The following is a 10,613-nucleotide window of genomic DNA, read 5'->3' as shown; positions in this document are numbered from 1 at the left end:
CAAACCATGCGTTGAAAGGGATATGCTTTTAGCAACAGTTATCTTGCGGATGGTTTTCATGTGGCACAACATTTTAGAACGTCTGCAGTATACGTCTACTTTTTCGTGAATAATTCATGTGATGTTAACCGAGTAACCGGATTTAAGAAAAATTCGTAATTATGTTACTTTTGAGTGGAGAAAAGTTTATGAAGCTCTGGTAGTTGCAGCTAAATTTCAGTATTTTTGCCCAAGCGCATACATTATTCTCAGAAGTACAAACGATGACGGTAAACGCCCTAAGTACTTTTGTGGACGTGTTGGGTTAAACAATAGCATGTTAACTCCGCGGCGGGGATTCCCGGCTTGATGGTATCCAGTAATGAGTAGACGTGTGGCGACGCAGTGGTAGGGGTCGGGGAAGGGAAGGGAAGGGTGACAGAACTGCGCATGCGCGGCGAGTGGGTGGCTACGAGCCGTACCGCACCACCCACGCAACAGACAGCACAGCAGCGAGCAACACGGCGCCGCCACGCTCCGCCTCGAGGTGAGTGCGACGCTCGGACGCCTTACCGACAGCCATTCTGGGCTCTGCGAATGGTGACTGAACGTAACTGAAACATCACGCCACTTCGCACCATGCTCTAAAGTTCAAACTAGACATAATAATGTAACTAAAGAGATCGAAAATTGTGCTATAGTCAGAACCAATGACAGAAAGCTAATCACATCAGGATAATGAGCTTTTCAATTAAATAAGAAGTAAACTCTCATGAATGAGAACAAAGTATGATACCAACCAGACTTCCTCTCGTATTGCTTAGCGCTTTTCTCCCGAAACGTATTTCACGATTTTTGCATATTAAGATATTAGAATCAAACAAGTCATACTGTGGTTAAATGTCAGAGCAGTTACGGAAATTTTTCAGGACTACGTAAGTATACGACTTTTTTATGAAAATTTAACTACAGAACGATAAGTCTTACAGTAATATGCGTTTAAATTTGTAGTACTGTACTTCTTGTTAACCACTATTATGAAATGTGCAGTCGGAACAGGACTGGTTAACAAACCAGCACATATGTGTAACACTTCTAAATATAATCGTAGAATCACATTCAGTGTTACAATATATTTTGTCTCAACATTAGAACCACTATAATCCAACGATTCTACAAATAATAAAATATACTCATACCATTGAGTTTCTCAGTGACAAAATAGCATAATTCTTGTTTATTATCATATGAAGTTTTGAGTAGAATATCCTGGGCCTCTGCTGGTGCCAACTAACCAAATCGAAATACGTTTGCACTCGTGTGGACTGATAATCTGTATGGAGTACTGCAAAAGCTTACCGGGTAGCCTACTCTGTAGAACAGTCTAGCCCCGGTTGCCTCTGACGCCCAGTTGGGGTTAATGGAATGCGCTAATGGTACGAATTTAGCGCCAAGTGCAATACAGGCAAGACTCGCCTTCGTTGTAAACTGCCTGCCGAATAGCTACTGCAATAGTCAGTTCAATGAGCAAGCCATGCTAAGTTTACCGTTAGACTTTTCATTCTAAATATTTTCCAGTTTTATATACGTGAGATATGTTTCTAATGGGCATCTGACCAAGCCAGTGTGGCTATTGTTGGATACAGACCATAAGCGCTTTTACGATGCACATATATGTCTGTCTCAGAGTTTTCCAAATCCTACCTATCAAATTTCAATTACTTGACTACGCAAAAATCATGCATATACTGATAGCACATCAAAGAACGAAGATATTTCGTGTGTTGCATAGTTGTATTTGTGTGAACCACTGTCTTTGTTTTATCTTACTAAATTAAATTAATTCCCATTCTCAACCATACACATATCTGTCAAATACTTATGAATCTGTATCAATTTACGATTAACTCAACTCAGTTAATAACCAAGTAGGTAACTAAAAAGAAGCAAAAAAAGCGAATTTACAGCATTATTAAGCAGTCTATTTTTACTGTTATAAGAGTTGGTGGAACGCCGATGTCAACGTCTGCTCATGTCAAGAGATTCACTTCCAATTTCTTGAACAATTATTTTCTAACTGCTCACATTGTAAGAGAGTCATTTTCTTCAATTTAATTTGTCCGTGCGTATAAATGGCAAACGTATCTCTTGACAAATAATAGGCAAACAAATATGTATGATTATCCATAAACTGATGATCACATGGTCCGACCGCCTTCACACTTAAATTTCTTCATAGTCACAGATGTCATTTGCCTTAAGCGTTGATTGCGATTATATTACAGTGATTGCCTTTTATAGTATAACACAAATAGGGGAGAAAATACTTGGTTACATTACATCTAGTGAAAAAATAAATGATCGTAACTGTACAGTGGCCGTTAAAAAGCGAATTACAGTTACACACAACTTGAAATTGCAATTTCTGTAGGGTTTCCATGACAGTACCAGAATCCAGGAAGCTTATTTCACAATTGTTATGTAAATTTAGTCATATCTACGAACTTAAGTTTGAGAGCAATATAAGCAATAATGACAGCGATAAAAATTTAAATTTTGTAGTTAAGTCTCGTCCCTTAACAATGGTGTTCGTTACTTTTCTCCTGATTATAATCCAAGGAGACGGTGGAATAGATTTAGGTGTCTAAGATTTACTTATAAATGAAAAAAAAAATTGAATATGAGGAAGGTCTCATCATTTAAATAAATAGTACTTTTCACATGGTAGTATCTATTGAAATATGAGGAAGTAGTCATTGCTGTATGTTGTTGCTATGATGCCGGCCGGAGTGGCCGGGCGGTTCTAGGTGCTACAGTCTGGAACCGCGCGACCGCTACGGTCGCAGGTTCGAATCCTGCCTCGGGCATGGATGTGTGTGCTGTCCTTAGGTTAATTAGGTTATGTAGTTCTAAGTTCTTGAGGACTGATGACCAGAGCAATTGAGTCCCATAGTGCTCAGAACCATATGAACCAATTTTGTTGCCATGATGCTATTAGGTGGTTACAGTCTGGACAAAGCTGAATGCTTATGAAGTTTTGTAAAATTCAGGTTTTCATTCTACGGTACTCGCACATAAACAAAAACTAAATTTCAACCTAATGAACAAGAATATCTCCCTACAGGAAATTAAAACTAAATGCACTGTTATGACTATTGGTGTTAACAGTCTCAGTCTGTGAGAAGAAGAGAGGCAACGTATTATTTTAACGTCCTGTTAATGAATAGGTCACCAGAGGCCATAAATTCATAGGCAACGATGAAGTAAGAATCGACCGTGGCTGTACAGGCAAACCTAGACGGGGATGGCTGGACGAAGACGTGATTTTAGGTCCTCCAGAAATAGATCCAATTCTCACGAATACCATATTTTAATCTGTTAAGAACCTTCACTAAAGTTAGCATGTATCCATATCAAAACAATGTTCATAAATGAGGAGAACGTAGAATGCGGTGTTGTTCGAAGAGGTTTACGCTAACTTTCTTGCGTAACAGTCAAATGTATCTCATTCAGTACCGGTACGTAAAATAGAACTACTACAACACACAAATTGTGGACTGACTGCTCATAACATACCGATGGGAAAGTCTTAAGTAAGATGAAAGATTGGAAATTTGTGGTAAGGTCTTATGGGACCAAACTGTTGAGGTCACCGGTCCCTAAGCTTACACACTACTTAAGCTAACTTAAACTATCTGACGCTAATGACGACACACACACCCATGCCCAACGGTTGACTCGAACCTCCGACGGGGGAAGCCGCGCGAATTGTGAAAAGACGCCCAGATCACTCGGCTACCCTGCGTGGCATGACAGATTCAATAATATTTCATGTTACTACAATGATTCTATTTTTTATTGGAAAGTGTACATCCACCATAGTTACTGAACTGTAAACGTATCATGTGTTACTGATGATAACGTATGGTATACGGATTTTACTTCAAAATGTTTGCTTTTTACATAGAAAGGTATGCAGAATTGGCATTCAAATCAGCAGTAATGCATAATTGGTTTGAAAAGGTACTAGTCACCGCTAGTTAAGTGAATTATAATTTTTTTGTTATTTTTAAATTATTCCTGTCACATTTCATAAAACGTCTTTGGCATCGTTGAGCACACTGAAAAAATATGAGTGATTGAATGAATTATTTTACATAGCACATCTTCCCATCGTTGTTTAATAAGAAATTGGTAATTAACCCTTAAATAAATTAATTAGTTTTGAATACATAATACCTCAACAAGCAACTTGAACTCACATGTTACAATTAATGTTATAACTCAATTATTCATCCCCTCAGCTTGAGTGTAGCCTAGCGACTACAACCTTTCGACTGTATTTTAACGTACCTCTGCCACAACATGTAATGCTGTTGTAAGTATTTCCTGCTGAAGAAGTTGTTTTCATAAACGTCGAAACCATGGCTCTGGCTCTGAGCACTATGCGACTTAACTTCTGAAGTCATCAGTCGCCTAGAACTTAGAACTAATTAATCCTAACTAACCTAAGGACACCACACACATCCATGCCCGAGTCAGGATCCGAACCTGCGACCATAGTGGTCGCTCAGCTCCAGCCTGTAGTGCCTAGAACCGCACGGCCACTCCGGCCGGCTCGAAACCATGGAAAAGGGGTTTTAATAAACCTTCCATTTTGCAACTGACTAGTTGTTTACTACTTGTACAAAAACTTCTGCTCTGTTGCATTAAGAGGAAAAGGATGTAGATACGGTATCGACTACGTTTTTGCAAAAGATATTCAATGAACCTATAACGGTACATTGTCCGAAGATTACTGTTTACAGTCCACCATGCTTGGATGTAATTACGAGTAATGCGCAAGATCTAAGTAAACAGAAATGTTTGATGAAAGAGATTGAGGCCTTACTTAAGAAACCGTGCGAACACTTTACTCGAATGGTTTAGAGAGACGCCCGGAAACGTAAATGAAGATGGCCAGGCGAGCATTTAAATGCTTGGAGTCAATATAAGTTCAATGCCTACCTCAGAGCAATTTCACTTGGTCACTCTAAGGTTGTGGAGGATATCTACTCTGACACCATGCGGTAGAGGCGGTGGAAGGGGGGGGGAACAAGGTGTTACAATAATTTTTAATGTCAGCTTATAAATCTAAAAGCCGCCAGCACTGTACATTAAGGCAAAGAATTGCTTATCGTTAACTACTTGTTCCGGTTTAATTTTGTTAACAGATCACGATATTTTGCAACGAACAGGATGATATGCTGGCACTGTAATACCTACTCTTCGTTCTGACTTCATAAACAACAACGACGATCCTAATAACATCGTCTTCAACATCAATAAACTAGTGCAAAAATTTCGTCATATTTCACAGGTTGCCCAAGAGACAATAGCAGATTACTGTTGGATAATGTCACTCACGTAATCGGCGCTTGGTTAAAAAAAACGATGGATAATAACACAATTAGCAGTATAATGTTCGGTGTTATCTAAACGCTCTTTCTAAATGACTTGGACTCCTATGCCTTTTAATATGTTAACTAACTGCGATCGAAGATCTGTTGCTCACCCTGTGCACAACAGTTGGCTAGGAGGCTCTTAATATCCTCTGAGTGGACCAGGAACATAGAAGTTGCCACTATGCATCTCAACATTTGGTAGGGCTAAAAATCTGATTGAATGAAAAATCGTTTATAAATTAATTACATATTATATCTGCGATTTTCTGCCAGGAACCCGAAATTTCATATCATGTCAAGAAAATGTATTTTATAGCACGATGAAAAATGTAGAACATTGATAGTTTTTTTAATTTTTTTCATACATTGCTCTCCGCTATACACGCAAAAGATGCATGCTTATCTTCGATGACATTCAGGTGCTGGATTATAGAATAATAAGCATCGTCGTTCTATATTCCACCCGGTATCTGGTTTGCGTGTAATTTTTGGCCTTTTTCCCTTGCTCTACCATTCATCCGCGCATAGTGTTCCATCAGAAACTGTTCTCAGAAGTTATAGGTAGGCACGATGCCGTATCGTGAGTACTTCACCCCAACCATGTTGATTAATTTTTGTTGCACATTATTTCCGAGGTACAGTTTTCCAATCATGAACAGTTCGCAGAACAAGACAGGCTTTCACCGAGGCTATCCCAGATATACTGTAGGATTACGGTCCAGGGGACTCGCAGTTGATTTATTTCTAGGAGGTGCACTTTGTAACCTCCATAAACCTATTCATTCTATTTGGTACGTTTGGACACAGTAATCATCTTGCAGTGTGGCATCTTCTTATCATACATAAGTCAGTGAAAGTACGTTGGTCCAACTGTCATTAATATACATCCTAATAGTCGCATTCATGCGCCGAAGACTGTATACATCCTTCAAGAGAAAAGTTACCCTGCCCCTTATACTTATCGATTTTTTGGTAAGATTATAATGATTTGTTGCAAGTGTTGTGACTTTTCCGGGTCTTGTCACGGGAAACGCTGTGTGCCACAATCTCTAACTGTTATTTTTACCTTTATGGAAACACTTGCAATCTTACACATGTCGTAAGAAAAATTTGCTCTTGTGGCTGCCTGCCTGTCGAGAGGTAAATATTATAGCCGGTTTTACGTATGTCGGTCTGCAACTTTCGATAGAGGTATGCGTCCATTATTAATAATATAACTGACTGGATTTTAGAATGCATTCAGTTATGTTACAGCCCGTGTTACTAAGACAGTTCACTTTCTCACATTCGAGAACCAGGACGCGCAAAGATTCTAGCACTTGGTCCAGGCACAGCGCCAACTAAGGGGGTTTAAATAATTCCCATGATAATTCGCAATGGTTACTAGTTGTTACAAACCTGATGTAAAAGTTGTCATCTACTCTGATACCGCAGACAGTGGGATACATGTACCAGTACTGAAGTTATTAACACTGTAAGATAGGCAGCTTTCAGAAGTGGTACTATGGGTCAAAACAAAAAAAAAGTCTGGGAAAAGTGGACTTTAAAAAGTGTACCATAAAAGCTATGAGTACTTCTTCATCTTCGATTATGTGAAAAACATACCTTTTGCTGCAAGCTCTTTGGTTTCCATATTTTGGAAGAGATAATATTGGCCAAAACGAGGGAAAAAAATGTGAGGTAGATATGAGCTTTAAAATGAATACCTTTAAGAGCTGTAAGCACTTTTAATCTTCGGTACTGTAAAACACATTTCTTCTACTGAACAAGTGCTCTTAGCTCTCAATTCATGCAATTTAAAGCCTACGTTTACTATAGTCCGATGAAAATTGTGCTACAGTTGACATCTGTCACTTGCCGCTACAGTGTTGCTACATGCGCCCTCGAGATATGACGGAAATGGGTGGTGCTCTGTCGACAGCTGACCGAGGACTGAACTGCAGCAGACGACGTTGTGTTGTGCAATGTATCCGAAGGCACGGCTCAACTATATGGGGCAGAACTAAAACTACGACCTTTTAGGCTAACTTCTACGAGCATGCCCAAGACAAAAAAAATTCATAATATGTTTGTTTGTACTACCATCTTCCGCAGCAAAATTTCAGTTTTAGCGGTAAAATTATGTGTAATTTCTAACTGCCATTGGTGGCCGTAAATTATCTTTACACTGGTCACAGGAGATGCCACGTTACCAACAGATGACCAGTCCTGGTTGGCACTTGCTTGCAGATTATAGGCGACACAAGCAGATTCCATATGGAAAAAGAGCGACAGGAAGAAAAATAACAGCAAATAAGAAAGTCAATACGATGACGAAAATGACGTGGTAATGTATTAGAAACAAAAAAGTGAATTTAAAACAATTGACTGAATAAAAATGATAATCAAAGTGTTATAATAAAATTTATAAAAGTCAGAAATTTCGCGGTCTTTGACGAGATCCGAACCTACTATTTTCTGCAAGTGAGATCACAAGCTAACCACTACACCAAACCATCACCGTGCAGACGCCCATTGTACTTTTGATCCTGGTGTCCCAGACCCAACGAATAATTTACAGCCTTCAAAAATTCGGCTTTACGTAATGTCATGTGAAGATTATCTAATATATGCCGATTTCTATGATTATAATAAATCTATAAGTTATACTGAATCGTGTCTTGTGCGGAAGGATCCAGTAGTGTTAGGTTAGTGCTGTGTAGGAAACGTATGTATTTTGTTAAAATCGTTGTGCGTGTGTGTGTGGCAACGGCGAACGTTTCGGTTGTCACTTTCAGAGCTCGTATTGGAAGAAACCAGCTACAAAGAGTGAAGTGTCAACCATCAAGTAATTTTAATTGGCCTATAGACTTTTTCTTGTCTTGGTCATACTACCATCTGTGAAACTTGTCTATCCTATTGCCTTAGCAAGAACATGTATTTCACTGTCAGATGCATCAGAACAATTTGCGCTTAGACTCTGTCGCTTCTGGACAACGGTGCTTATCTCAAATTGATACATTTACCCTTCTCCATCGTTCCTAATTGCTTGTAACATGATCACGGAATCACCATGTGTAACATCTCATATTAAAAACATCGGTTCATTTACTCGTCATTGTACAGTGTCAGTACCTACCTATTCAGTTAATAATTGGTTTCTACATGATGGCGTTATGCCTTAGTTACAGGGATAAAATTTCCAAATCTCACATAAGATCATAGACAGATTACTTGACGTGTTCGCGTTCATGATTATTTGCCTTCAAGCAATGGCTGTGAAAACGAGGAGAACATCCCACATATTTATTCAAGCTAAAATGTGATTTACTCTTACGACCTCAAGATGCTAGTTGATAAAAAACAGTCTAATTACCCACACCACGTTACGACAAGTTTTCATTTTTTATAATAATATTTTATTACTTTTACTAAACAATTTTTAATAATCTATTTTTCATTCGTTGTCGGCATGACTCGAATTTCGTTTCACTAGCAAGTCTGCTAATACAGCTGTCCAATTTATTAAGCTGCTGTATATTAACAACTGTTAGAATGTGGTTAACTGATGTTTATTCGAGTTCATGCCAGACCAGAGATAAAAATAATCATGACATTACAGCTGCCGCTGACTACCAGTTGAACATCTACATTGTTTCTTACTTTACTTAATTCCATAATATTTTAACTCTGTTAACTATACACGGGAGTGTAAAAATTAAGGATGTAAGGCACTTCCGACTGATGTGTCACTGGCTCTATGACATTAGGACTATGCACAGAAAGAACTAATACGGTATGGGTATGGAAGGTAAGTGAAAGCAGTACGCAATGACATGAACAGAAGCGACACTCTTATTACAAGACAACAATTACACTCACCGCGATTTGTAATGGATGCTGGGAATTTAAAATGGCGGGACATGATTCTTAACAGGGTGTGGGATCACCACTCTCGGCGGTGCATGCTTAGCAACGTGTTCCCATGCTGCACCCAAGGTTTGTAAGTAATTCCTGTGATAGGGTATTCCATTTCTCCACCGGCGTTGTTGAAAACTGACGGATGATCGTTGGTGCATGTGAACGTTCCGCAATGCCTCGCTCCACAGCATCCCACACGTGATCGATGTAATTTTAGTCGTTGGGACGGGCAGCAGGCCCGTCCATTCACAGAATATCCTCGCGTTCGAGAGCTCCTCCACCTGTGCTACTTGATTCTGTTGCGCACTTTCATCCACAAAAATGAATTCATGAGTGCACTCACTCTTATAAGACGCAAAGCGTATAACAGCTAAAGTGGAGGAGCTCTTTGAACAAGAGGATATTAGGCGAATGGGGGCCTGCCCATTCCCCCAAATAAAATCCCATCGGGCACGTGGGGTATTCATTGGGGAAACATAGTGCAGCTCGTCCACGTGTACCAACGACAATCCAGCAGTTTTCAGTCGCATTGGTGGAGGAATGAAACGTCCTGGCAGAACAACTCCTTACGAATCTTGCGGCAAGCATGTGAGCATACATTGCCGTCCTTGGTGATCACACAACCCATAAATAATCATGCTTCGTCCTTTGCGATGCCAGGGGACCAACAAAGATCGCAGTGTCTTAAGAGTAATTATTTTCTTTCAATAAAAGTGTCATTACTGCTCGTCTCATTGCGTATTTCTATCAATTATCTTCTGTAATGTACGGTAGTAGTTCTTTCTATACAGGGTATTACAAAGAGGTACATCCAAACTTTCAGGAAACATTCCTCACACACAAATAAAGAAAATATGTTATGTGGGCATGTGTCCGGAAGCGCTTAATTTCCATGTTAGGGCTCATTTTATTGTCGTCAGTATGTACAGTACTTACTCGATTCACCGCCGGTTGGCCCAATTGAAGGATCGTAATGTTGACTTCGGTGCTTGTGTTGACATGCGACTCATTGCTCTACAGTATTAGCATCAAGAACATCAGTACGTAGCATCAACAGGTTAGTGTTCATCACGAACGTGGTTTTGCACTCAATGCAATGTTCACAAATGGGGAGTTGGCAGATGCCCATTTGATGTATGGATTAGCATGGGGCAATACCAATGGTGCGGTACGTTTGTATCGAGACAGATTTACAGAACGAAGGTGTCCCGACAGGAAGATGTTCGAATCAATTGATCGGCGTCTTAGGGAGCACGGAACATTCCAGCCTATGACTCGCGACTGGGGAAG

At 39.6% G+C, this 10,613-nt stretch overlaps 1 protein-coding gene across 1 annotated transcript in view; it reads left to right on the top strand.

Moving 5' to 3' along the window:
* The first annotated feature begins 458 nt into the window (after nt 1-458).
* LOC126298894 (uncharacterized) overlaps nt 459-10,613 on the top strand; it is a 629,072-nt gene continuing 618,917 nt past the window's right edge. Inside the window, exon 1 of the mRNA XM_049990433.1 lies at nt 459-526. The gene's annotated coding sequence lies outside the window, so the exon portion shown is untranslated. The remainder of the gene's footprint in view (nt 527-10,613) is intronic.

This window comes from Schistocerca gregaria, chromosome X (assembly GCF_023897955.1).
Source record: "Schistocerca gregaria isolate iqSchGreg1 chromosome X, iqSchGreg1.2, whole genome shotgun sequence".
Classification (NCBI taxonomy): Eukaryota; Metazoa; Arthropoda; class Insecta; order Orthoptera; family Acrididae; genus Schistocerca; species Schistocerca gregaria.
This window is presented reverse-complemented; position numbering and strand designations above follow the sequence as displayed.